At 37.4% G+C, this 26,752-nt stretch overlaps 1 protein-coding gene and 1 pseudogene across 1 annotated transcript in view; one reads left to right on the forward strand and one right to left on the reverse strand.

Annotated features, from left to right (window-relative positions):
* Positions 1–26,752, forward strand: part of ARHGAP6 (Rho GTPase activating protein 6) — a 458,118-nt gene that overhangs the window by 67,298 nt on the left and 364,068 nt on the right. The gene's annotated exons all lie outside the window — the stretch shown is intronic.
* LOC118636028 lies at positions 6,720–6,979 on the reverse strand (annotated as a pseudogene).

Consider the following 26,752-nt stretch of genomic DNA (forward strand, 5'->3'; position numbering starts at 1 on the left):
CCCCTCAATAGCGTATGTGCCCTGTTGTACCTATTTCTATCAGATATCTTCCCAGAACTGACCCTATGGGAGAGTCACAGCTCAATCTTTTCTTGAAGAGAACAAACATTCCAGATTCTTTTCCTGTTTTAAATGATTAGGAGCTGATAGCTCAGAACCATGCAATTACTTATGCTTATAACAGCATTCCTATCTTCTATCCTTTCATGCAAACCTCACTATTCTTTATTATTGACTGTAGCTCTTGGAATCCTTTAATCAATCTTGACTTAGGGGCTTCTTGCAGGTCACCCTATGTGTGTATAATCATCTCCCAAATTCTTATCCAGAATCCCTTTCTCTTTGGCATGCATGTTTTCTTCATTTGTTGGATTACATTGCTTTAAAATGTATGTAGTTTTATGCCTTTACATGACGTCTACATTTATTACAACAACATTTGGAGTTATACACACAAAGGTCAACACTGCAAAGCAGTTTTGATAGCAAAGTGGTCTGAATATATAAGAGACCCAGGTGGGCTCTTGTTAATAAGTGAAGTTGTTCGTATTTCTTGAAACAGTAAGGCAATTCACAATACTCCAACACACAACAGTCTGTCTGCAGACCCTCCTGCTTAGGTCATTGTATGACAGAATGCTGGCTAGGAAAGTGTCACTGGGGCCTTCTACTATAGAAGGGGCTGATACACAGTGGATAGGATGAGGATAATTGTCCAAGGGATGGGGTCTGCTTTTGGCTTTGAAGATGGCCATATTGGCAAAATATCAATTACTTGACAAATTAGATCTGCTCAGCCAAAGTGAATAATTCAGCATCTCTTCCTCTTGAGATTGCAATGGCTGACATGCTTCCATTTGATGATAATTATTTATCAAAGTCATTCCCCAAATTAACAGATTTTTATTTTTGCAAAATTCTCATACAGATCTGGCATATTTCTTATTAGTTTAATACCTTAGTACTTTATAGATTTATTCTTGCTTGTTTCTTGGTTGTTTTGCTGATCTGGATGAAATCTATTTTTCCATTATGTTTTCAATCTGGTTATTGATGGCATATAGAAAATCCATTAACTTGTATATTGGTCTTATATCTGGTGACCTTATTAGTTTTGTATTATTTCTAATAAATTTTAAATTAACAAGGTTGGGTTTGTAAATAGAAAATCATTTATCTGCCAATAATAACAGTATGGTGTAGCCCCTTTCCATATTTAAGGCTCCTTTTTATCTTCTTGTCTTATGTATTGATGAAGGTTTATGGTATGAGGTTGAATGTGGGTATCTTTGCCTTATTCCTGAGTATAATGGGACCACTTCTAAGTTTCTACTGTTTAACAAGGATGATTTCTATCAATTTCTAGTAGATACGCTTGACAAAGATAAAGCACATTCCTTCTATCTTGATTTATTAGTAGTTACATTTTTCGTTTAATCTGGAAAGACTCTGAAATTTTGTAAAATATGTTTTAGCGTCTGTTAAGATGATAATATTTTTTATCCTCCTTTAATATAAATACATGGAGAATTCCATTAATAGCTGTCCTGATGTTGAACCTCCTTGAATTCCTAGAATAAAGCCTACTTGATCATGATTTATTATTATGGAGTTTTTTTATTTACTTAAGTTTGTAATCATTCTCCATTAGAAAATACTTATTGGCTGAGTATACCAAAGTATCTAATGAACCATGATACTGTTTGAAATTATAGCATGGAGTACAAATAGACTAGTCGGCTATACTGTTCACTTAAAAAAATAATAATAATTCCATCCCATGCAGACATCAGCAACAGGATTTGATTGGAAAGAGGAATGACTTCTTGGCTGTGTAAACCACATATTTCCTGGTAATTCAGCTGGTGTCTTACATTGAGTAGCCCTAATGGCTTATTTTGTGTGTTTATTTTTTTATTTTTATTTTTATTTTATTATTTTGTGTGTTTAAACAACCTGTTCAGGGTCACCTAAGTTGCAACAATCATCACTTACTGACAAAACGTTTTTGAGATTGTGAAAATTATTACAACCATGAAATTTACATGATTTTAGTGTGTTGCTTTAATCTTTTCCCAGTAATCTCTAGTTGCAGAAGCTATAGCTTTTTCATTTATCAATCATCAAGAGTGGTTAGTGAGGTATAGCAGTTCACAGTATGAAATGTCTGATTTCACACCCCAGCTCTGCCAATAACTGGCTGTGAAAACCTTAATTCCTCAGTTTCATCATTTTAAAAAGGGACTATTTAAAGTACCTTATGGGTTATTGTGAATATTACATGAGTAAATATAAAACACTTAAAATAGTAGTCAGGGCAAAGTAAATATTATATATGTGTTAGCTGTGATTTTAAATAACCAAATTAGATTTGTTAATTTGTCAGGAGTTTTGTTACAAATACCCATGTCTTGTGATCACTCATGAAAAGTTATTTTTTTCTTTTATATGACTCATAGAAACATAGCCAATGTGGAATTTGACTAGTCCTTTACTCATTCAAAGCATTTCTGAAAACAGGCAGTTCTGTTTGACTAAGTGTTTTTCCAATTAAAAAAATGACTGGCTGATTTTTCCAAAATATTTTACATTTTGGAAAATTGAGAAGCATGAAGTTAAAGCTGATTATTAGAGTAAGACCATCTGTCTACTGATACAAAGAGAAAAATCATTAAGCATTGGCCAACTATAGTCAACAAGCAGTGGAGGCCTGGAGAATATCAGTTATGAGTGGCAAGGGGTAACTCCCACTTCTCTTTGCTCATGACAGGGCTCTTCTACCACCTATGTGTTGACTAAGAATATTAACACTTAGGCAAAGTATCTTAGAGGGAAGGCGGGAGGAAGGAAGGGAGGGAGGGAGAGAGAGAGATATTGAGATTTCAGGATCTGCTCCCAGACTCCCTGGGTTCAAATATGAGCTTCACCAGTGCTCACCAGCCAATTGACCTTGGGTATGTTTCCAACTCCTCAGTTTCCTCATCTGTAAAATAGTGATAATAATAGCAATTAACTCTCAGAGCAGTGGGGAAAATTTCAAGGGAAAATCCCTGTTCAGATCCAACATAAGACCATGCACATAAGAAGTACTCAGTGATGTCATTTAGCACAAAGCATTTGTTATCCAGTTTTCTTAGTTCTAGTTTGCAGGTCATCATATCTTCAGCTAGACAGCATGACATACATGAAAGTTTGGTGGGGAGAACTCACAGCTTAAAAAAATATTCAATGATTTTTAGTGTATTCACAGATATATACAACCATCACCATAGTCAATTTTAGAATATTTTGATCCTTTTAAAAAGACACCTCATACCATTTAACTATCACCTCCCTAAACAATCACTAATGAACTTTCTGTCTCTATAGTTTTGTCTATTCTGGATATTTTGTATAAATTGAATCATATAATATTTGCCCCTTTGTGACTGGCTTCTTTTATGTAGTTTAGTGTTTTCAAGATTTACCCATGTTGGAGCATGTATTAGTATTTCATTCCTTTTTGGCTGAATAATATTTTAGTGTATGGATATAACACATTTTTGTTTATCTATTGATCAACTGATAGACATTTGGGTTGTTTCCACCTTTTGGCTATTAGTGAAAATGCTGCAATGAACATTCATGTATAAGTTTTTGTGTAGACATGTGTTTTAATTTCTCTTGGGTACGTACCTAGGAGTAAAATTGTTGGTTCATATTCTATATGAAGAACTGTCAGTCTGTTTCCCAAAGTGACTATGTCATTTTACATTCCCACCAGCAGTGTATAAATTTTCCAGTTGTTCCACATCCTCACCAACATTTATAATTATGTTTTTTATTATAGCCATTCTAATAAGTGTGATTTTGACTTGCATTTTCCTAGTGACTAATGATGTTAAGTATCTTTTCATGTGCTTGTTGGTCATTTGTGTATCATCTTTCGGAAAATATCTATTGAGATACCATTTAAAAATATGTTTCATTGATTTTTTTTAGAGCGAGAAGAAAGGAGAGAGACAGATAGAAACATTGACATGAGAAATGTCGATTGGCTGCCTCCTGCACACCCCTACTGGGGCACATAACCTGGGCATGTGCCCTGACCTGGGACTTCTCAATCCATGTGATGACGCTCAATCCACTGAGCCACACCAGCTGGGTGAGATCCCATTTTTTAGATGAGTTGTCTTTCCAATTATTGAGTTTTAACACTAATATTTTTTTCTTTTAAAATTACAGTTGATGTACAATATTAAATTAATTTCAGGCATACAACCCACCCTGCAATTAGGCATTTATATAAATTACAAAGTGCTCACCCTGATAAATCTTGCAACCATCTGACACCATACCTAGTCATTTCAACATTATTGACTATATTCCCTATACTGTACTGTACATCCCCTGACTATTCTGTAACTACAAATTTGTACTTCTAAATTCCTTCACCTTTTTCACCCACCCCCCAACCCCTCTCCTGTCTAGCAACTGTCAAAATGTTCTTTGTATCTATGAGTCTGTTTCTGTTCTGCTTGTTTGTTTATTTTATTTTGTAGATTCCACATATAAGTAAAATCATCTGGCATTTGTCTTTCTCTGTCTGACTTATTTCACTCAGCATAATACTCTCTAGGTCCATCCATGATGTTGCAGATGGCAAGATTTCATTATTTTTTATTGTTGAATCATACTTTATTTATATATACACCACTTTTTCTTTATTCACTCATATATATTTTTTTATCCTCACCTGAGGACATTTTTGCATTTATTTTCAGATAGAGCAGGAGGGAGAGAGGGAGGAAGAGAGAGAGAGAAACATCAATGTGAGAGAGACACATCGACTGGTTGGCACCCCAACCGGGGCCAGGGACGAACTGCAACCGAGGTATGTGCCCTTAGCGGGAACCGAACCCAGGATTCTCTGGTCTGCGGGCCAATGATCTAACCACTGAATCAAACAGGCCAGGGCTCATTCATCTATTGATGAACACTTAGGTTGCTCTCATGCCTTGGCTAATAGTGAATAATGCTGCAATAAACATATGGATGTATATATCTTTTTGATTTAGTGTTTTGGGTTTCTTTGGGTAAATACCCAGAAATAGAATTGTTGGGTCCATCTTTGTCTCTTGTTATAGGCTTTGTTTTAATTAAAGTCTATTTAAATAAAGTCTATTTTATCTGGTATAAGAGTTGCTATCCTAGTTTGTTTGTTTGTTTCCATTTCCATGAAATATCTTTTTCTATTCCTTTACTTTCAGTCTGTGTCTTTCGATCTGAAGTGAGTCTCTTGCAGACAGTATATGTAAAGGTCTTTGTTTTGTTATTCATTCAGTTACCATATGTCTTTTGATTAGAGCATTTAATCCATTTGAACTTGAAGCCATTGTTTTGTTTTGTTTTTTTAAGTTTTTTTTTTCTTTATTAATTTTAGAGAGAGAGGAAGGGAGAGGGAGAGAGAGATAGAAACATCGATGAGAAAGAACATGGATTGGCTGCTTCCTGCATGCCCCACACTGGGGATCAGGCCCACAACCTGGGCATGTGCCCTGACTGGGAATCAAACCAGTTATCTCTTGGTGCATGCATGGGTCTATGCTCACCCACTGAGCCACACTGTCCATGCAAAGTCATTGTTGATAGATATGTATTTATTGTCAGTTTATTATTCATATTTTTGATGTTTTTTCTTTTTCTTAAATACCTTGTCTGTTTGTTTGTTTTTAGTTTAATTTTTCAATAACAGTTGACATTCAATATTATATTAGTTTCAGGTGTACAGCATAGTGGTTAGACATTTACACAACATATAAAGTGATAAGTGATATTCTTTGAACGAGAAATAGTATCTGGACTTCCCTGCTTTGCCTAGAGATTTACTCTAAAAATGGAAAACTATAATTAATATTTCCATTGTAATGATCATTTAAATATTGTTCACTGAATAGCAAAGTCGAATGCTGTGACTGGCTTTTCTCATCTGTGATTGCAGTCTTGATCCACATGTCAATGTTCAAGCAGATTCCCTTTTTTACACTACTGGCAACTGTTCAAACCAGGCCACATCTGAGGTTGCTTAATATTTGAAACATGCTTTTCTTGTACAATTTGAAATGTTTGTTTCCCTGTAGTTTCTGTTTGCTATTGTTTTTTCCCCCCTTTGGGAATGAAAGAAATGTATGATTTATAGATCATGTAATTAATTTTCTTCACCTTCTAACCCCATCTGTCTATTGCTTAGAATTCATCCCATTCAGTTAAAACTCTATTTACTTCTTATCCTAATTTGGAAGATTAGCCTCCTATTTGGACCACTGTTGTACAGTTTGCGTTTATTTAAGTTTTTACTAAACTTTCCTCTTTTTTTTTTCCTTAAGGCATTCTGTGTTCATTGTCATTTCCTAAAGTTTGTGCTGTTTTTTGTTTTATGGGTGCAATAATTTCTCATATATTTCTGAGGATCTCCATATTTTTTACTTATTTTCTGTCTTTTGAATTATCTATTTCCTTGAGAGTTAACTTTTTATTACATCTTAGGAATTTTTGGTTATATTGAAAGTTTTCTGCAAATAATGATTTTTAGCTGCCCATTCATATTAAAATAAGAGGAAAGACAGACTGGCAAGCCTGTATGCACAAGCCAAGCTGGTTGCTTTGCTGTAGGGTGAGTTTGTTGGTGAGTGGAAGTTAGCCATCCTGAAGGGGACACGAATGCCACAAAATTAGTTAAGCTAAGTATATACTTGCAAGTGGATGTTGAGAATCACAGAGGCCATAATGTAGAAGTAGGGGAAATTCATGCACAGCCACCAGGCCAGGTCCAAGAAGGTGAGCAGTGTGTGTGCGTGTGTGTGTGTGTGTGTGAGCCCCTTGCAGAAGGTGCAGTAGGAGCCATGGGCCACGGTGGAGCGTGGCAGCTGCACTGCCAGGCCAGACAGGGACATGCCATTTGTTTAGTGTAGTGTCCCATACAATGCCCAGAGCCTGGGGCCTCCAGCTGGTTCCGCAGACCCACACACCAGCTGACAGAGGGGCAGATGCAGGGGACATCTGTGTAGGAGACCAACTGGGTTGTCCTCCTTCCCCTGCAGTGCTCCAGCCAAGGATAAACATTTCTTGTAATAACTGGTTTAGTGGTGATGAACTCCTTTAGTTTTGTCTTGTCTGAGAAGCTCTTTATTTCTTTTTTAATTTTAAATAATAGCTTTGCTAGGCAGAATAGGCTTGGGTGTGAGTCATTTTTTTTTCATCATTTTGAATATTTCATACCATTCCCTTCTGGCCTGAAATGTTTCTGTTGAGAAATCAGCTGACAGTCTAATCGGTGCTCCCTTGTAGGTAACTGTCTTTCTCTTGCTGCTTTTAATATTCTCTCTTTGTCTTTAACCTTTTGCATTTTAATTACAGTGTGTCTTGGTGTGGGCCTCTTTGAGTTCATCTTGTTTGGGACTCTCTGCACTTTCTGGACTTGTATGTCTGTTTCCTTCATCAAGTTAGGGAATTTTTCTGTTATTATTTTTTCAAATAGGTTTTCAATTTCTTGCTCTCTCTTGTCCTGGCACCCCCATGATGTGAATGTTAGTATGCTTGAAGTTGTCCTAGAAGTTCCTTACATTTTCCTAAATTTTTTGATTATTTTTTTCTTTTTGCTGTTCTGATTGGCTGTTTTCTGCTTCCTTACATTCCAAGTCGCTGATTTGATTCTCTGCTTCATCCTCTATACTGTTCATTCCCTGTAATTTATTCTTTATTTCAGTTGGTGGATCCTTCGTTTCTGACTGTTTTTTTTTTTTTTTTTTTATGGTTTCCATGTCCCTTTTTTATGCTGTTGAAGTTCTCACTATTTTTATTTTTATTTTTATTCAGATAGAATGGGAAGGAGAGAGAGAAACATCGATGTGAAAGGTACACATTGAGTGGCTGCCTCCCGCACAACCCAAGCAGGGCTGGGGACAGACTGCAACTGAGGTATGTGCCCTTAGCGGGAACAAAACTCGGGTCTCTCTGGACCGCAGGCCAACGCTCTAACCGCTAAGCCAAACCGGCCAGGGTGAAGTTCTCACTAATTTTCTAGAACATCCTTATAACCATTGTTTTGAACTCTGTATCTGGTAGTTTGCTTGCCTCCACTTCATTTAGTTATTTTCTGGAGATTTCTCCTGTTCTTTCTTTTGGGACCTGTTTCTTTGTCTCCTCATTTTGGCTGCTTCCCTGTGTTTATTTCTATGTATTAGGTATAGCTGCTATGTCTCTCAGATTTGTTAAAGTGGCCTTATGTAGTAGGTGTTCTGTAGGGCCTCATGGCACAGTCTCCCTTGTCACTTGAGCTCTGCACTCCAGGTGCTCCTCTGTGTGGGCTGTGTGCACTGTCCCACTGTAGTTCAGCATTGATTGCTATTGATATCCCTGGGAGGAATTGACCCCCCAGACCAATTGGCTACAAGAACCTGCTGTGAGTATAGTGGAGGAGCTGTTGTGTAGGGGCTGACCCCATGGAGCAGGACTTGCTTCACTGTGGCTTTGGTGCCCGCCAAGTTTGCCCCTTGAGTGTGTCACTCATGGAGGTGGTTGGGTTGTAATCCAGTGTGGTCTGAAGCTGTCCACCAGGCGTGCTGACTCTGGGGCCTCTCTGGAGGTACAGGTCAAATTTCAGCCACCACCAGTGCCCTTCCCAGGGCTACTCGGCATGAAGTACTGAGCAATCTGCAGATGGGTGCTATTTGTGCTGGACTTGGAGGTACTCAGGAAAGGCCAAGCTGCAAATGAAAGCCTGCTGCTGCTAGTGCCAGGCCTGGTACCACTTAACAAGGGGTATGGGGTACACTGAGGCCAGATGCTGCTTGTTTGAGAGATTTTAGGAAAGTCTAAAATGTGAGACAGGAGAGGCTTTTGTTGGAAAAGCCACTGGAAGTGGCTTGGGTGAGTCCACAAATTGGGTGGGGTGGGGTCTCAGCAAATCACCAGGGCAGGGTAAACAGTTTTAGCCAGGTTGATGGGGACTCATATATGCTGCCCGCCTGCTGGCTCTGTGGGTTGTGGGGGCTCAGAGAAGGAACGATGGCCTCTGCCAGCACTTCCATCTGGAAGAAAGCTGCCCCTCCAGCCCTTATACTGAAGCTAGACACTTCAGTCCTCCCCATATATCCTTGGCACCTTTGGAGCTGCTGCCCCAATGCTGGAGCTCAGATTGAATGAGTCTGAGTAAGTACTACAGGCCCTTTAAGAGGAAGCCTGGGACTCTAGAAGCCCTCTGTCTCACTCAACCACAATGCCTGCTGGTTTTCACAGCCAGAAGTTACAGGGACTTTTCTTCTTGGCACTTGGATCCTGTGTTGGGGGCCCTGGTGTGGGACTGGGACCCTTCATTCTTCATAGGGTACCTCCACAGCTGAGATATCCCTCCCGATTTTTATATGCCACATGTGGGTGTGAAACCAGCCCATTCTGCATCTCCACCTCCCCTGCCAGTCTCGATGTGGCTCTTTACGTCCTTAGATGCAGGACTTCCATTCAGCTAGATTTCAGGCAGTTGTGAATGATGATTGTTCTGTAATTTAATTGTAATTTTGATGTGGTTGTGAGAGGAGGGGAGTACTGCAGTAGGAGTCAACTTGACTGGAATCCCACCTCTTAATATCGCAACACAAATCATTTTTATTGAGCTCTTACTATCTAGTAGATTAGTGCTGCTCACACATTCATGCACATAGGTCCACTGGGGCCCTCATTAAAATGCAGATTCTACTTCACTAGGTCCCAAGTGGGACTTGAAAGTCTGTATTTCCCAACAGCTCCCAGGTAATGCTGTTGTCTATGGATCCCGCTCGAGTGTAAAACAAAGCTACAAAACAAAGTTTTATTACTTTCAGGGGCTTAATTTCCTCCACAGTGTGAAAGAGCCTTAGGAAGCAAAGTTCAGAAAAGAAGCTGGAAATGAAAAATGCAATTTAATGAGATTAATTGTGAACCCTAGGGGTTTGTTTAAATGAGTAGCTTTTTTTGGTAGCCATCATTCTTATAGGTTCTTCACCTCCCCTACAGGACATATTATTTCACTTCCGAGGGGATGTTTCTGGCATTTGATGAGTCATAGCAATAGACTGGGCTACTTTTAGTTGCTGGTGGTATAATTTGGATGTGCTTTCCATCTTGCTGTTGAGACACTGAAATAGAAAAGATGAAGCCACACATTATTTCTCTGGGGTTACACATACCTGGTTAGAGCTCATAATGGACCTGTTAACACCTTCTCCTCTGCCTCTCCTCATGGGAGATTCTGTCTCCTGATACAGTTTTGAATGAAACTTTTATAAGTGCTGAGTCTCTACCTTTTACAGTAAAATATTTGCCCAGATGAAGTTATCTCCTCAGAATTTCAGATTTTTCTCTGAAAATACAGTTAAACCTGAGAGCTGCAAAAATCATAATAATTCATTTAGAAATACCTTTTAGATGGTTGGAAGCACTGGGAATTTCCTGGATTGTAGGTTTAGGGAAATTTAGGCAGGCCAAAGATCTCTGCCCCCCCAGATAAGTGGTCCTTAGGAGTTTGCCATGTCCTAAGTCAAGAAGGACTATGGAAAGTGGTTTATTTATAGAGTGAATTAATCAAGATCTTAAATCCGGGACAGTTTAGTAATTAAAATTTATTGTACACACTGATAAAATTTGAAAATATTTACTCTGAAGTACTGTGACTATACTTTTTAAATTTGGACAAGCCAAAAGTCTAAGAGTGTTAATGACCATGGGAGCAGCCCTCAGATGGCAATGGACAGGCAGTTGGTAGACCCTTAGCCTGATTCCGGGATAACTCTGAAGCATATCCACCCTTTGAATCTTTATGAATAACTGAGTCCCAATTGTCCTCAGTAATGGCTACCTTGTTAACTCACTTTTACTTGACATCTGTCCCTTCCTTGTCTCAGTACCTCATTCCTCTACCAGTGTTTTCTGGTATCATCTCTTGTGGTGGGCAGAATAATGGCCCCTCAGAGATGTCCATGTCCTAATCTCCAAACCTGTGAATATGCTACCTTCCATGGCAAAGGGACTTTGCACATGTGGATTAAATGAAGGATATTGAGATGGGGAGATTAGCTTGGATTATCAGAGTGATGTCAATGTTATCACATGAGTACTTAAAAGCTGAGAATCTCTCCAGGCTGTGGTCAGAGAAACATGTGTCTATGAAAGGATGGTCAGAAAGATGCTATACTACTGGCTTTGAAGATGGAAGAAGGAGCCACAAACCAAGGAATGCAGGCCACTTCCAGCAACTGGAAAAGGCAAGAAATGGATTCTCCCTTAGACCCTCCCAAAACAACGAAGCCCTGCCAACACCTTGATTTTAGCCCAGTGAGACCCCTGTTAGACTTCTGACCTTCAGAACTGTAAGATAATCAATTTGTGTTGTTTTGAACCACTAAATTTATGGTAATTTGTCACAAGGAAACAGGAAACTGATGCCCCTCCTAAATAAACAATTTGTGTCTGAGTCTTTGCTTCAGCATCTGAACCAAAATTAAGGCACATTCCAATTTGATATTGTATGTTTGTTTCTATCTCACTCAAAATACCAATACTTTTCAATTGTTCAATAAGCAGTTAGTTATTGTGTACTTCTATGTGCTTGATGTTGTGCTAAGGCTAGTCCCAAAGATGAAATGAACTCAGTTCTTCTCTGCATGGAGCTTACAACCTAGCAGTAGAAATAAGCCACAAAGAATTCTAGCATGTGCCTTGTACTATTCAGTGTTTTTTCTCTCGATAACCAATGCTTATTTATTAAGCATCCACTACAAACATTTATTAGAGCAATAGTGTGTATAAGTATGTATATAGTTCCTGCCAACAACAAAGCAAATTCTCAAATCTAATTTTTAAAAATATGTTTTCATTGATTTTTTTAGAGGGAGAGGGAAGGAGAGAGAGACAGAAATAAAGATGTGAGAGAGAGAGAAACATCAATCGGCTGCCTCCTGCATGCCCCCCACTGCGGATTGAGCCCACAGCCTGGGCATGTGCCCTGACTGGGAATCAAACCAGAACCTTTCAGTCCATGCGATGATGTTCAATCCACTGAGCCATACCAGGCGGGCTCAAATCTAATTTTTAATAAAATGACAATATTTCCCCCAAAGAGAAAAATCTCATTTTAATCTCATAGATAAAAAGGGGAACAAGGAGTTCTAAATGAAAACAATGCAGAGATCCCATTTTAGGGAAACTGAAGCAATGATTTCACCTTCTAGTTCCCATAAAAAGCATGGAAAGTTTATTTTGTTCCCAAGGAAATTCACTGTTGTTTAGCTTCTGAACCATCGACACATTTAAAAAATTATAACTTACTGCAGCATTTTGGCTGTAAAATATACGGGAAGAAAGTTGATGTCAGATTCACAAGATATGAGTTCAAATTCTGGATCTGTCCCTTCAAAAAGTCATGTAATCTTTGGCAAATATGTAACTGCTCGGAACTGCATCTGTTATATAATGACAGTGTGGGAGCCTCTCAAGTTAGTTGGCTGATGGAGGTAGACACACACTAACGTTTCAAACCTTTTTCTATTTTATATCCGTGGGCATCTAGAAACTTCTCCAAACTTCTATGCTCAAATTCTGGAGTCATCGTTTCTTTCATTTCTACTTCAAGAATTGGAATTCTCTTTCAGGCTCCCCTATTTCTTGCAATCTCTAGTTCTAAATGCAGTCAAGAGTTGCCCACACATGCTAACACTTTAATTCTAAAGGCGCTGAGTCTGAAGGTGTGTGGTCTGTCTAACAGGTCATCATATGTAAGAGTTTTAGCAAGTGTTTCCCTGCTGCATAACATGTCACCTGTCTTTCTAACCTATGATATCTATTTCCTCTCTACCTGTTGCCTGATGGCTAAGCAGATTTTACATATATTAGGTCTTGGTTATGGCAGCACCTCATTTTAAATTTCAAATATCCCAGGGTAGGCTAATTTCTGCAACAAAAAGCTAATTGCTGAAGCAAACAGTCTGAACATTTCTGTGGCTTAACACAGTAAATTCATATTTTTTGTTTGCACTGCAATTGAATCAGTCCTTTGAAGGGCAGACTTCCATGTGGCCATTCAAGGACTCAGCCTTCTTCCATCTTGTGGCACCTCCATGTTCCATGTGCATGCTTCATGGAATGGCAGATCCCATGAGCCTCACCTAAAGGTGACGCACATCACTCTTGCCTGCATTCTGTGGATCAGAACTTGATCACATGGCCTCATCCTGGCTGTAAGGATGGTGGGGAAATGTAGACCTTTGGCTCAGCACGAATCCTTAGTCATCAGCTTGCCATCTCTGCCTCACTGTGCTTACTTCAAAAGTTGCTCTGTGGGTTAAAATCCAAAATAGATGTAAGTTTCTCTTAGAGTAAACAGTGTGTTATAAATAAGGATTGTTTTCCTCAAAGAAACCTTGCTACTCATTATGACTGGGTTCTCCTAAATACAGTTAAGCACCTAATTAGTTAATGGGGCTTAATGAACTTGAGCCCTAATCACTAGGTTTTACTATTATTCTTAAGGGAAAATGTCTACCTACATAAAAACCACTGGCCTAAAATCAGTTCTTGGAACTTATTTCTTAAGTTAGTGACTTCCTCTATAAGCTTTATAGGATGCATGTTCATTTTGATTTAATTTCTGCTTTATCATAGTTTAATTCAAATTTCTATTGAGTTTGTGGTTTTATGCTAATTTCATGTCTCATCTGTGTTAAAGTGCAACTGCCCCTTGACCTTGACTTCCAGAGTCATTAGTGACATTTTTGACTGCCTACTCTATGTCAGGCACACTCTAGGAACATTAACTACATCCTCATTGTAATCCTCCCAGAACTCTGCAAGGTATGTAGTATTTATTATCTTTATTTGATTATTGAGAACAAAAACTCAGAGAGGGGAATCATATTAGTTTTCTATTGCTATATGATAAATTACCACAAATGCAGTGGCTATGTTATATACTGGAGGCTTTTGGGGGGAGAATCACTTCTGAGCTTACTCAGGTTCTTGGCAGAATTTGGTTCCTTGTGGTTGTAGGACTGAGGTCTCTGTTGAGTTGGGACCCTTTTTCAGCTTTGAGAGGCCACTAGCATTCCTTGATTTGTGGACCCTCCATCATCAAAGCCAGCAATGGCATGCCAAGTCCTTCTTATGCTTCTAATCTCTGACTTCTGCTTTTTAAAAGGCTCATGTGATTAGAGCATGCCTATGTAGATAATCTCCATATCTTAAGATTCAGTGACTTGGAACTTTTATTACATCTACAAAACTCCTTCATAGCAGTACCTAGATTAGTGTTTGATTGACTAGGGGATGGGAATCTTGGTGGGGGCATCTTTAGAATTCTGCCTGTTATAGTAACTAAGTTGCCTAATTCACACAGCTAGAGAGAAGGGAAGTAAGTATTTGAACCCTGATCTATCTAGCATTAAAGTCTGCATTTTCCATCTACCAGGCTACCCTTGTATGGAAATGAGTGGTGGAAAATAAGCAAAAATAAGCAAAAAAAAAAAAAAAAGCCCTAGAAGAAAAACCCAACCCCAATTCCTAACATACAGACATATGATTTAAAGAATTGTTACATTTAAAATTGTAGATTTATTATTTTAAAATTATGCATCAAAATAATACTAGCTCTTTTCAAAATGCCACTATCAGAGAGTTTGTATCTGTGTGGGCTACTCATAGACAGATTTGGATAAATTCCAACAGCTACCACTTACTCTGCAACCCCAAACCTCAGTTTCTGCACTGTAAAATAAGGATAATAATAGTATCTTATAGTCGTGTTGAGAGACTGAAACAATGACACATACACTGTTGATCATAATTTCTAGGACACTAAACACTCAGTTACTAACCATCACTGTCACCATTATCATCATCATCATTAGGTTGTCATCATCACCACTATCAGCCCAGATAATATGTTAGTAAGTATTAAACATATTATCAAATATTTAGAATTTCATAAAATAAATCATGTTCATTTATTAAATGAGCAGAAAAAGTTAGGTCTATGGATCTCATTTTTTTTTTTATCTGACAAGGATTTTATTTTATTGGATCTCATTTTTCACTGGCCCTGTAATTTAGTTTATTCACTTGGTTCTGATTCTGCCCATAATTTAAATGGATATAAATTTGATGTCATAACTCATGAGACTTAGTGTCACTTTCAGAACCCTTCTCTCAACTTGCCTTCTTTTTTTTCCTCTTAATCCAAGACCCATTATTGTAAGGTCTCTAACATATGTTTTATTTTACTTTTACTGAAAACTTGAGCTTGCTATAAACAAAAGATTTATTTTTAGTTTTTTTACTCTGCATTTTATTTAGAGCATTCCTCTTTATGCATTTTTCACCACATTTCTAGGCTTCTGTTAAGCCAACTTTTTTAAATGTGAGAAAAAGAAATGTCATGGACTGAAGACTTCATGGCAGCCAGAAGAATTGCCTTTTGAGTCCTTGTAGGACCTCTGGATGGTTTAATCAGAAGTTTGAATGAAGAAGTATGAAGGACGGAAGTATCAGGAGGAACTTCCAAGACTATTTATAAGCAGCATATGATAAAGAAAATTGGGGCTACCCCGATCTCAATTAGGGGGCATGTGGTTGGGAGAGACCACTGTGGTGCAAACATCTACCCACCCCAACTTCTGTAGAAGTCAGCAATAGAAATACTCAGTGGTACAATAATATTACCATTGGTGCCAGAGTCGGAGCTTTGGTTTTGATCAACTTACCTGGATTCCATGTGTTATTAAAACATAAGGAGAAGTGAGAAATTTATAATTAACAAAACCTTTTGAAATTCTTTTAGCTTGCTACCTTCCTCCAACACCTAAACTAGCCCCCCTGCAACATCCATTGTAAAATAATGGGCCTCTTTTGCTTTCCATGTTAACCTTTCTGTTGTCTAAACCAAGGTTTCCCAACTGTGACATTATTGACTTTTGGGGCCGGATAATTCTTTGTTGCCCTCTCAGCATTCACTCCTTCAGCATTCATGGAACACCAGAAACTCTGCACCTGAGGGCTTTTTGTCTGACCATGGGAAGTGTTGGGGAGTTAAAGGTTGTGAAAGCAGCCCTCATCCGGAGATGGATGGGGAATTGGTGGATAGCTGCTCCAACTTCATAGTCCTTTAATGTGTCCTACACTGTCTCCCAGTATTCCCCAGTGGGATTGAGCTCCACTGCCCACAGAAGTAACTTGTTTGTTAACACACCTCTATTGATTTCTTTCCCTTCTCTGGCTCACCTCCGAGATAAATGATTCATACTCAGATCATTGTCTTGGGGTCCACTTGCAGGGGAACATAAACCAAGGCTCTATGTTACAAATATGACAATTCAATATGTTTAGAGAAATCTTGAGCTAATTCACAGAGATTTGTTGATGAAGTGCTGTTTATCAGTGTTTTCACCAATTGCTCTAAGGCCTACATTCTGGGTGGGCTACATTGCGTTGGGGACGGGTGTGCACTAATGTGTATGTCTGTGGTGAGGTGGACATTGTTATTACTCGTGGATTTGTTCTGAGTAAAGCTTTTGGAAATTGTATTTTCCCACAAGTTCCACAAGTGTTTCCACATTTTGGAAATTGTTTGAGCATGCTCTAAGCCATGACTTTGAAAGTCAAACAGTTTTGGCTAGTGATATTATTTTTAAGAAACAAAACAGTTTTGTTTTTAATTTTGACTTTTGTTATGCTTTGCAATTTGTTTCTGTTCTAAAGGTCTTAATGTCCTTAGTGCATGGCTTTGCTTAATGTTCATTGTATGGATATGATTGCAGTAAATCATATCCATACAATGAGCATCAGGCAAATTTAGAATGCAATACCTTACATTCTAAAGCTCTTATACATATAATGTTTCATTTCATCCTCACAAAACCCCTGAATAATAGGATTATCATCACAGTTTAATGAGAGAGGAAACCAAGTTACAGAATGTTTAAGTGAGTTTCTGTTTATCACTTTTTTCTAGTCATGAATTAACATAAAATCTTCTTTAATGTGCTCAGTGATTCTGCAAAGTCAACAAAAAGGGAGAATATAATCTTCAAGGGATGCAAAGCTGCAGGATGTGGGAAATTCACGGATGAAAGGATATAGGCCTCAGCAATGCTAGCACTCTGATGAAAATAATACTCGTTAGTCAGAGACTAAAGCAGCATTTCCCCAGGTGCTTTTCTTAACTCCCAGGAAATCTCCTTCACTATTGCCATCAGTCTCTAGTGGCTTCTTAGCATCATTAGAGCTACATCCACCTTTCCTGGATCACCAGCCAGGTGACCATGACCACCACTCTGTTGGTTTCACATGTAGTCTTAATCTTGCTTGCACTAAATTTGTACACGCAGTGAAGAGGAAGTACATCAACATTTCAAATATTAACATTAGATTTTGAGGTCAGGTACAAAGCTAGTCAACTCTATTTCTTCCCAGGAACTAGAATCTTACCTCTGATATCCAGCTATGAGTCATAGTCCCCACTGACAGTTGCTATCCCTGATGTTGATCTGAGCTCAATCTTATTTTTTGAACCTTTCCCTGTTGCTTGCTATTCGTACCTGGGTTGCTCCTATGGACTTCAGGTAACTCCCTTTGGCCCTTCCACCAACAATGAATCTCATTTATGATAGCCATTCTGCAGTAACCAGGATTCAGTTGGGCAAACAGAAAACCCTTAGATATTTTAAGAAGAAAGTGATTTGGTACATAAGTTAGAGGTTTACTAGATAATTGAAAAGGATTTTAACTAACAGTTGAGATATTAAGAAGATGGTAACATCAAGAAACACCACTCATGACCTCAGTGACCTGCTGTACCCTGGCAACACCTTCCATTGTCCATCTGCCAAAGCTAAGACACCTGCCTGCCACCACCATACTGGGTTTTGATGTCTCATCTGCCTTATTAGTGTGTCTCATTTGTGTGTCCTCACTCTGAACGGTGAGGGCAGCGAGTCTGCACAATGTAGCTCCAAGACTTCTAGCCCCTGGGATATAGGTAACAGCATAAAAGAAAGAACATGATGCTGAAGAGTTTATAGATAGTTCAGGCCATGCCCTGTCTCTAGAAATTTTCTGAAGCTGATTTGTGAGCCTGGGGCACTCAAAGAAGACGTTTTTCCTCTAAAATCAAAGATGCTCTTAAAAGCATTTGTGATCTGGGACAGGTCAATAGAAATTAAGGAAAAAATAGCAACTGGGGACATGCTGGCCCTTAAGATTCTGTAATAGTTTTCACGTGAAATAGAAAAAGATTGGGACTTTTTAAAAAAATGTGCCCCAGACATGAAAGAGCTCTGACCACCAACATAAGCATCAAGCTAGGATGAACTAAGGGCAATACCCCACCAATCAGGTATTTTCTTTCCCATTGCCAAGGGGTGAGACTTGGACTTTTGCTTCAAGCACAGTTGCCAGGAAAACTGAGCATCTCTGTACTCATGTCCATACTGGGGGTAGTGTAGTTGTACTCTGAGGTTTCTTTACTTTCTGGTAAAATATATTGTGCACTGCAATCTGCTGGCTGATTCTAACCTTGTATGCCAAGATCACAGTCTGATAAGTCTGCTCATCCAGAGACAAGCCTTGGAAAAATTCTCCAGGAAGTAATGGGGACTGGCCAGAGGATCATCCTTGGACACCTGCTCCATCAAACCAGTCCTACGGGACACGGGACCTGGCCAGGAGTGCTAGAACCACTGTCAGGGTTTTTTTTTTGAGCAGCATATTCTACTTGTCATCTGATTTACAACATTTGCTTCCAGAAGCTGTGCTTTTGGCCTGGATACAAGACTGGAAGACTGAAGCATCCATGAAATTGACATAATGCTGTTTAAAAATGTTGCTGCATGTTACAAGTCATAAAGTCTGATTTATTTCCATAGAATTCTAGAAGTCAGTTTTCTTTTCATCACAAGGTGAAGTCTTTGCATATTCATGATTCAGTTTTATGAAGAAATTTTACTCTATTTAGATAGTAAATATCAAACTATGATGTATTTTTTCTCAAGAACACATTATAAGACCAGAACTTTTTAAGAGGAATTTTTACTTTTGGATGAAACAAATAACAGGTATTCTACCCAAGCAACTAGGGCCTTTTGACTTAACCCAACTACAATATTAACTTCAAATTTTCTTAATACCTACTAACTAATACTTCTATTTCTTCTAGGAAATTTGTTTTGTAATTATAATCAACATTATTCTGAAGATTTTTAAAAATTCTGATTGTAAAGTACTTCAGAGAGAGATAGACCTAGTATTGAAATGTTTTTTCTTTGATAATTATTAGCAAGCAAACAGAAAGGCCTAATAACTTAATTTTTTTTTAAATTTATTTTTAGAGAGAGAGGAAGGTAGATGGAGAGAGGTAGAAACATGGATAAGAGAGAACATTGATTGGCCACCTCCTGCATGCCCCACACTGGGGATTTGACCCACAACCTGGGTATGTGCCCTGACTGGGAATCGAATCAGTGACCTCTTGGTGCATGGGTTGATGCTCAACCACTGAGCCACACTGCCCGGGCAAGGCATAATAACTTTATAGTGAAAATAATAAATTTAAGATTATATCCCAAAGAAGATACAGTTGATTAATTGGAAGCTATATTCTTTCCTCTCTCTGTATATTAGAAATACCACTTAGTTGTAGCAAATACTGTTTACTGCCTCCTCTTGCTATCTGTCATTTTCATTTTAAAAAAAAAATAAAGACACATTTTAGACTTCATATAATTTTTCTGTTGACAATGATAAATGTCAACAAAATATTTTATAAGAGGGAAGGTTTGGGGGCTACATCTAACTCTTTGTGACCTTTAGTACACAATATTTTAGACCTCTAGACCAATATAAAGATGACCACTCAAAACTAAGAATGCTAAGAGTCATGTTACAGGAGATAAGGCCTGCAAGAAATCATTCTAAGCTAATCAACTATAAGTTGTCAAAGGATATTATGTTTCATTTGTAGTAGAAAATAAGAATACCAGTATTTATTCCATAATTTAACTGTACCTTGATTTAACTTGTAAATGTAAATGTGAATTTTTGCCAATTCCCTCTAGATTTAAATTGTGATATGAAATTAGGAAGTGGTAGCTATGACCAAGTTTCTAATTATTATGAAGGATGAATATATATGCAAAGTGTGTTTCTAGTCTTTGTATCAATGCATTATTGTCCTGGCTCATGGGAGTATCTTTCTGATTAATCAGTGGATGTGTACTTAAATGTGTGTGCAAGCATGTAAGAGAGAAATGCTTACTCTTCTTAATTAATGTGCTTTTGATTTTGTACATCTTGTGGGATTTCATAAAATTGAAAATGAGCTGGGAAAAACAATAACACTTAGTTTTTTTTTCATGACACATTTCATAATGCCTGCTCTGTGGCCCATGCTATTAATATTCCCAAACATCTTTATTATTATTTAACTGAGTTCTCTTAATATTTTTTCAAGAAATGGGTATTACAACTCTCAGCTCACTTAATTATAGTTGCTAATTAATTCCTTCAAGGAATTTTAATATTATAATTACTTATTTTAAATAATACATGTTTTAAAATATCTTTTTTATTTTCTTATGAGTTTTCTAATAAATGAGTATTTTCTTTTCTCTTCCCTCAGTGCTGTTAAAAGTGGTATGAATATGTAGTCATAAGGATACATTCATCCAGGTGCTCCATGATCATGTTTTTAAAATCATTTTATTTGTTGTAGGGCTTCTTCCCAAAGCAGAAATTAGTAAGTCCAATATACATGACATAAAAATTTCACAAGTAGGCCATTAAATTAGAAATATGACAGCTGGCATGTGTTCAAAGTAATAAAATTCCAAAAATAGAGAGTGAATCACATTAACATAAAGACATTAACTTTTTCTGGGTGGCGTGAGTTTGCAAAAGTCTCTAGTAATTAGATTTGCTTGTTCTCAAAATAGCCAGCAAACCTTGAGTGACATTGCATTTCAAAGGTGGGAGCCAGAGTAAAGGTCGCTGTTAGTACTGGAGTGGCAAAAAAGAAGAGAGTTGGAAGTAGGAAACAGATTGACAAACCTCAGAGGGAAGTTGGGGGAGCAGGAAGAGATAAACCAAATAATTTACATGCATATATGCATAACCAATGGTCACAGACAATACTGTGGTGAAGGCAGGGAGGTATGGGAGCAGGGAGGAGGATGTCAATGGGGGGAAAATGGGGGAAATCTGTAATACAGCAAAAAAAAAAGAGAGAGAAGAGATTTAACTTCAGAATCATTGAGGGTCATACATGCTACTCTATTTTAAAATTGTTAACTAGATACCATAAAGACATTATGTTTTTTTTCTTTGTGAGAATTAGAAAGTGAATTATGAAATAACCCCTGGGTGTAAAACTTGAGATCATTTTCCAACTTTATCCTTTTATAGTTTTCTATGTTGTTTATAATTTCCTAATAGTCAATTGAAAGAAAATAACTCCAGATAATTCCATTGTGTGGGATCATTAGCTCTAAGGTTTGTGTGTGTGTTTTTGATATATCAATTATAAAATAATATGCATAAAAATGTGTACATGAGCATTTTAAGAATGTAATTATACCATTTCCATTACAAAATGCTAGACTTGGTGTTCCAAGGTTTGTTTCAAATCTAAAGATTTGAAGGTCTGAGTCCAGTTCTCCAAAGCACTATAGTAGTTCCACTTTCAAATTGTTTTAAAAACAATTTACATGGTGGTGGAAAGTGGAGGTGGAGTTAATGGAAGCTACACAGACCATATCCCAGGACAAAACTGGAATTACAACTAAAAAAGATAAATCATCAGGAAAAACCAACTGAAGAGCAGCTGGAGAGAACTCATACAACAGAAACACTACAGGCCAGAAGGGAATGGCATGAAGTAATCAAGGTCATGAAAAACAAGGATCCAAGACTACTCTATCCAGCAAGGCTAAGGGAATATATTAGCACCAAACCAGCACTCCAAGAAATGTTAAAAGGACTGCTGTAATAAGCAGAAGAAATAAGAAGAGAAACATAACCATAATAAACAAAAATGGCAGTAAATAAGTACATATCAATAACCTTAAATGTAAATGGATTAAATGCTCTGATCAAAAGACAGAGTAGCTGACTGGATAAGAAAGTATGACTCATATATATGTTGTTTACAAGAGACCTACCAACAACAAAAGACTCACATAAATGAAAGTGAAGGGATGAAAAAAATTTTTCCAGGCAAATGGAAAGGAAAAAAAAAAAAAAGCTTGGGTGGCCATACTCATCATATCTGATAAAATAGACTTCAAAATGAAGTCCACAACTAGAGACAAAGAAGGCCACTACATAATATTGAAAGGATCTATCCAATAGGAGCATATAACTTTGGTAAACATATATGCACCGAACATAGGAGCACCAAAATATATTCAAAATCTTCTGGAGGACTTAAAAGAAGAAATCAATAGCAATACAATCATAGCAGGGGACTTCAAAACCCCACTGACATCACTGGGTAGATCCTCTAGACCAGTGGTTCTCAACCTTTCTAATGCCACCACCCTTTAATACAGTTCCTCATGTTGTGGTGACCCCCAACCATAAAATTATTTTTGTTGCTATTTCATAGCTGTAATTTTGAAATATCTTAGGTGACCCCTGTGAAAGGGTCATTCAATCCCCAGGTTGAGAACCACTGCTCTAGACAAAAAATTAACTAGAAAACAGAGACTCTAAATGCTGCACTATATCAAATGGATTTAATAGACATCTATAGAGAATCATACCCCAAAACTGCAGAATTCACATTCTTCTCTAGTGCACATGGGACATTCTCAAAGATAGACCACATGTTAGGACACAAACAAAATCTCTATAGGTTCAAGAAGATTGAAATCATATCAAGCATCTTCTAAGATCACAATGGCATGACTAGAAATCAATTACAACAAAAACACACAAAAACGTTCAAACACACGGAGGCTAAATAGCATGTTATTAAACAATGAATGGGTTACCAAGGAGATAAAGGAAGAAATTTAAAACTTCCTGGAAACCAATGAAAATGAACACACAATAAAATAAAATCTATGGAATACAGTGAAAGCAGTCCTGAGAGGGAAGTTCATAGCACTACAGGCCTACCTCAAGAAACAAGAAAAATTTCTAATTGACTATCTAACTTCACACCTTCAAGAACTAGAAAACAAACAAAAAGAAAAACCCAGAGCAGGTAGAGGGAAAGAACTAGTAAAAATCAAAGCAGAAATAAACTACACAGAGACTAAAAAAAAAAAAAAAAAAAAAAAATTCAAAAGATCAATGAAACACAAAGAGCTGGCTCTTTGAAAAGATAAACAAGATTGGTGGACCCTTAACTGCACTCACCAAGAAACAAAAAGAGAGGATCCAAATGAACAAAATCAGAAACAAAAGAGAAGTAACAACTGACACCACAGAAATACAAAGGATCATTAACAAAAACTATGAACAATTATACGCCAACAAATTGGACAATCTAGGCAAAATGGACAAACTTCTAGAAACACACAGTCTCCCAAAACTTAACCAGGAAGAAATAGAAAACTTGAACAGACCAGTAACAACTAATAAAATTGAAGGTGTAATCAAGAAACTCCCAGCAAACAAAAGCCCAAGCCTGGACGGCTTCACAGGGGAGTTTTACTGAACATTCAAAGAAGATCTAACACCTATTCTCAAACTATTCCAAAAAGTCCTAGAAGAAGGAAGACTTCCAAACTCATTTTATGAAGCCAGCATAATTCTAATTCCAAAACCAGATAAAGACACTACGAAGAAAGAAAACTACAGTCCAATATCCCTGATGAACACAGATGCCAATATCCTTAACAAAATATTAGAAAATCGGATCCAGCAATACATCAAAAAAATTATTCATTATGACCAAGTGAGTTTCATCCCAGCCATGTAAGGATGGTACAATATTCGCAATTCAATAAATGTGATACACTACATAAACAAAATGAAAGATAAAAACCATATGATCATATCAATAGATGCTGAAAAAGCATTGGACAAAATCCAGCACCCATGTCTGATAAAAATGATCAGCAATGTGGGAATAGATGGATCACATCTCTACATAATAAAGTTCATGTATGAAAAACCTACAGCCAACATCATACTTAGTGGGAAAAAACGAAAGTCATTCTGCTTAAGAACAGTAACAAGACAGGGATGCCCACTTTTGCCACTCTTATTTAACATAGTACTGGAAGTCTTGGCCACAGCAATTAGACAAGAAGGAAAAAAAGAAGGGATCCAAATTGGACAGGAGGAAGTGAAATTGTCATTATTCACAGATAAGATATTGTACATAGAAGACCCCAAAGACTCAAAAAAAATCTACTAGAGCTAATAAATGAATTTGGCAAAGTAGCAGGATACAAAATTAACATCAAGAAATCGGTGTCATTCTTATGCACCAATAGTGAACTCACAGAAAGAGAAACTAAAAAATAAATCCCATTTACCATCACAGCAAACAGAAACTAAGATACCTTGGACTAAACTTAACCAAAGAATTAAAGGACCCATTCTCAGAAAACTACGGGACATTGAAAAAAGAAATTAGAGGAAGATATAAAAAAGTGGAAGCATATACTTTGTTTATGGATTGGAAGAATTAACATCATTAAAATGTCCATACTACCCAAAGCAATCTATAGATTCAATGCAATCCCCATCAAAATACCAATGCCATACTTCACAGAACTAGAAAAAATTCTCTAAAAGTTTATATGGAACCAAAAAAAAGACCCAGAATAGCCACAGTGATCTTGAAAAAGAAGAACAAAGTAGGAGGGATCACAATACTGGATATCAGGTTATACTACAAAGCCATTGTAATCAAAACAGCCTGGTACTGGCACAAGAACATTATTCATACATAATTTCTTACACTTAACATACTTTGGAGATAGTTTCATACCTCTAGATGTACATATGCTTCTTTCTTTTCAAGGGCTTCATAGCATTTCATAGTATGGAAATTATTTAAAGACTAGTAGTCCCTTATTCTATTCAACTGGTCCCCTACTGATGGACATTTATGTCTGTAAGGGCCAAATAGTAAATATTTTAGGCTTTCTGGGCCAGTTTCTGTCAGTAGCTACTCAACTGTGCCCTTGTATCACAAGAGCAAGCATAGACTATATGTAAATAAATGTGTGTGGCTATGTTCCAATAAAATTTTATTTATAAACACATGCAGCATGTCAGATTTGGCCTCTGTTTGAGTGATCAGACAATTTTAAGAAGCACTGTCATTGTACCTAGTGCTATGATTGTCCTGCAGCAAGTGTTTAACAGATGTTTGTTGATTGATTGGTTGGTTATTTGGCAATTTATTAGAAAGAAGAAGAATGATAAACAATGAAAAACTTGAACAGGATGTATTGGTATTAAAAAATATCTAAATGGAAAATCTATGACTTGAAGAACATTCTATTTTTTGGTTTTTAAAAATATTTTTAATGTGGTGCTTTGACTTCTTTTTTCAAGTGTGATAAACAGGAATGAGAAAATTATATAATGGAGGAAGGATTGATCTGACTCTTGCTACTACTATTTCTCACTGAAATTTTGCTTCCTGCCCTATGGGCCTTCAGTATCACTAGTAAACTCAGATTCACCCATAGAATGGTACAGTGGTCTAATTCATGGTTATTAAAGCCATTTGGTTCAAATGATGAGCATATCTTCTCGAAAATGAGCATCATCTTGTAATGTTCTCTTCTGAGTGTACTGCCTGGCTATTTTATCTTTCCAACTTTAATTAGGGGTCCTAAGATATGACACAACAGTCCTTCCTTTTTATTAGACACTAAACTCAATGCTTTTGAATTATTTGAAGCTACAGATCAGGGATCAACAGACTGAGTCTTGCAGACCAAATCCAACCTGCTAGTAGTTTTTGGAAATAAAGTTTTATTAGAATACATCCACACTCATTTGTTTATGCATTGTTTGGGACTTCCTTCATGTTACAACAGCAGATCTGACTACTTGAAACAGAGACCATTGAACAGAAAAATTTTGCCAACCCTTCTTTCAGATTACACTCTTCCCATCTTTGAGAATCCAGTGATTTCTGCTCTCAAGTTGCAAGGGCCTATTTCTGTTTTCAGGACTGAGACCTTGAAATAGGCTGACTTCTTCACTGCTAAAGAACAGGCCTAGTTGTTTGGTTGATTTGTCTTTTTAACACAGTGAACTCCTAGTTTGTTGAGCAGACAATTAGATACCTGTTTTGATTAATTCTGGGACTACAAAAGCAAATGAGATTGATTTCCTGTTCTAAAAAACTTTGGGCCTACTGGTTGACACGAATAAATAAATCAGTGCTTATAGTGAGTTATAGAAGTGAGAAGAGACTGATATGGGAAGAGGAGCCTCCATATTATCCCAGATTACAGTAAGGTGTTCTCAATGCAGGAAGGTGAAACTTGAGCCTCATTTTGAAGGACAAAGAAGGAAGAGGAAGGTATTTCAAGCAGACAGAGGGTACACTTCGCATGTACAAAGGTGCTGAGGCCTTAAACCACTTTAAATCACCTGAGGTAATGGAAGAAGAGGTGGCAGAGAAAAAAAAAAAAGGCTTCATTATAAAGGACCAAGGGTATGGACAATGCAAGAGTAAGGTAAAAAGCATTACCCCCTCTTATACCATACTGGCCATCAT

The sequence above is a fragment of the Molossus molossus genome, unplaced genomic scaffold (genome assembly GCF_014108415.1).
Source record: "Molossus molossus isolate mMolMol1 unplaced genomic scaffold, mMolMol1.p scaffold_m16_p_2, whole genome shotgun sequence".
NCBI lineage: Eukaryota > Metazoa > Chordata > Mammalia > Chiroptera > Molossidae > Molossus > Molossus molossus.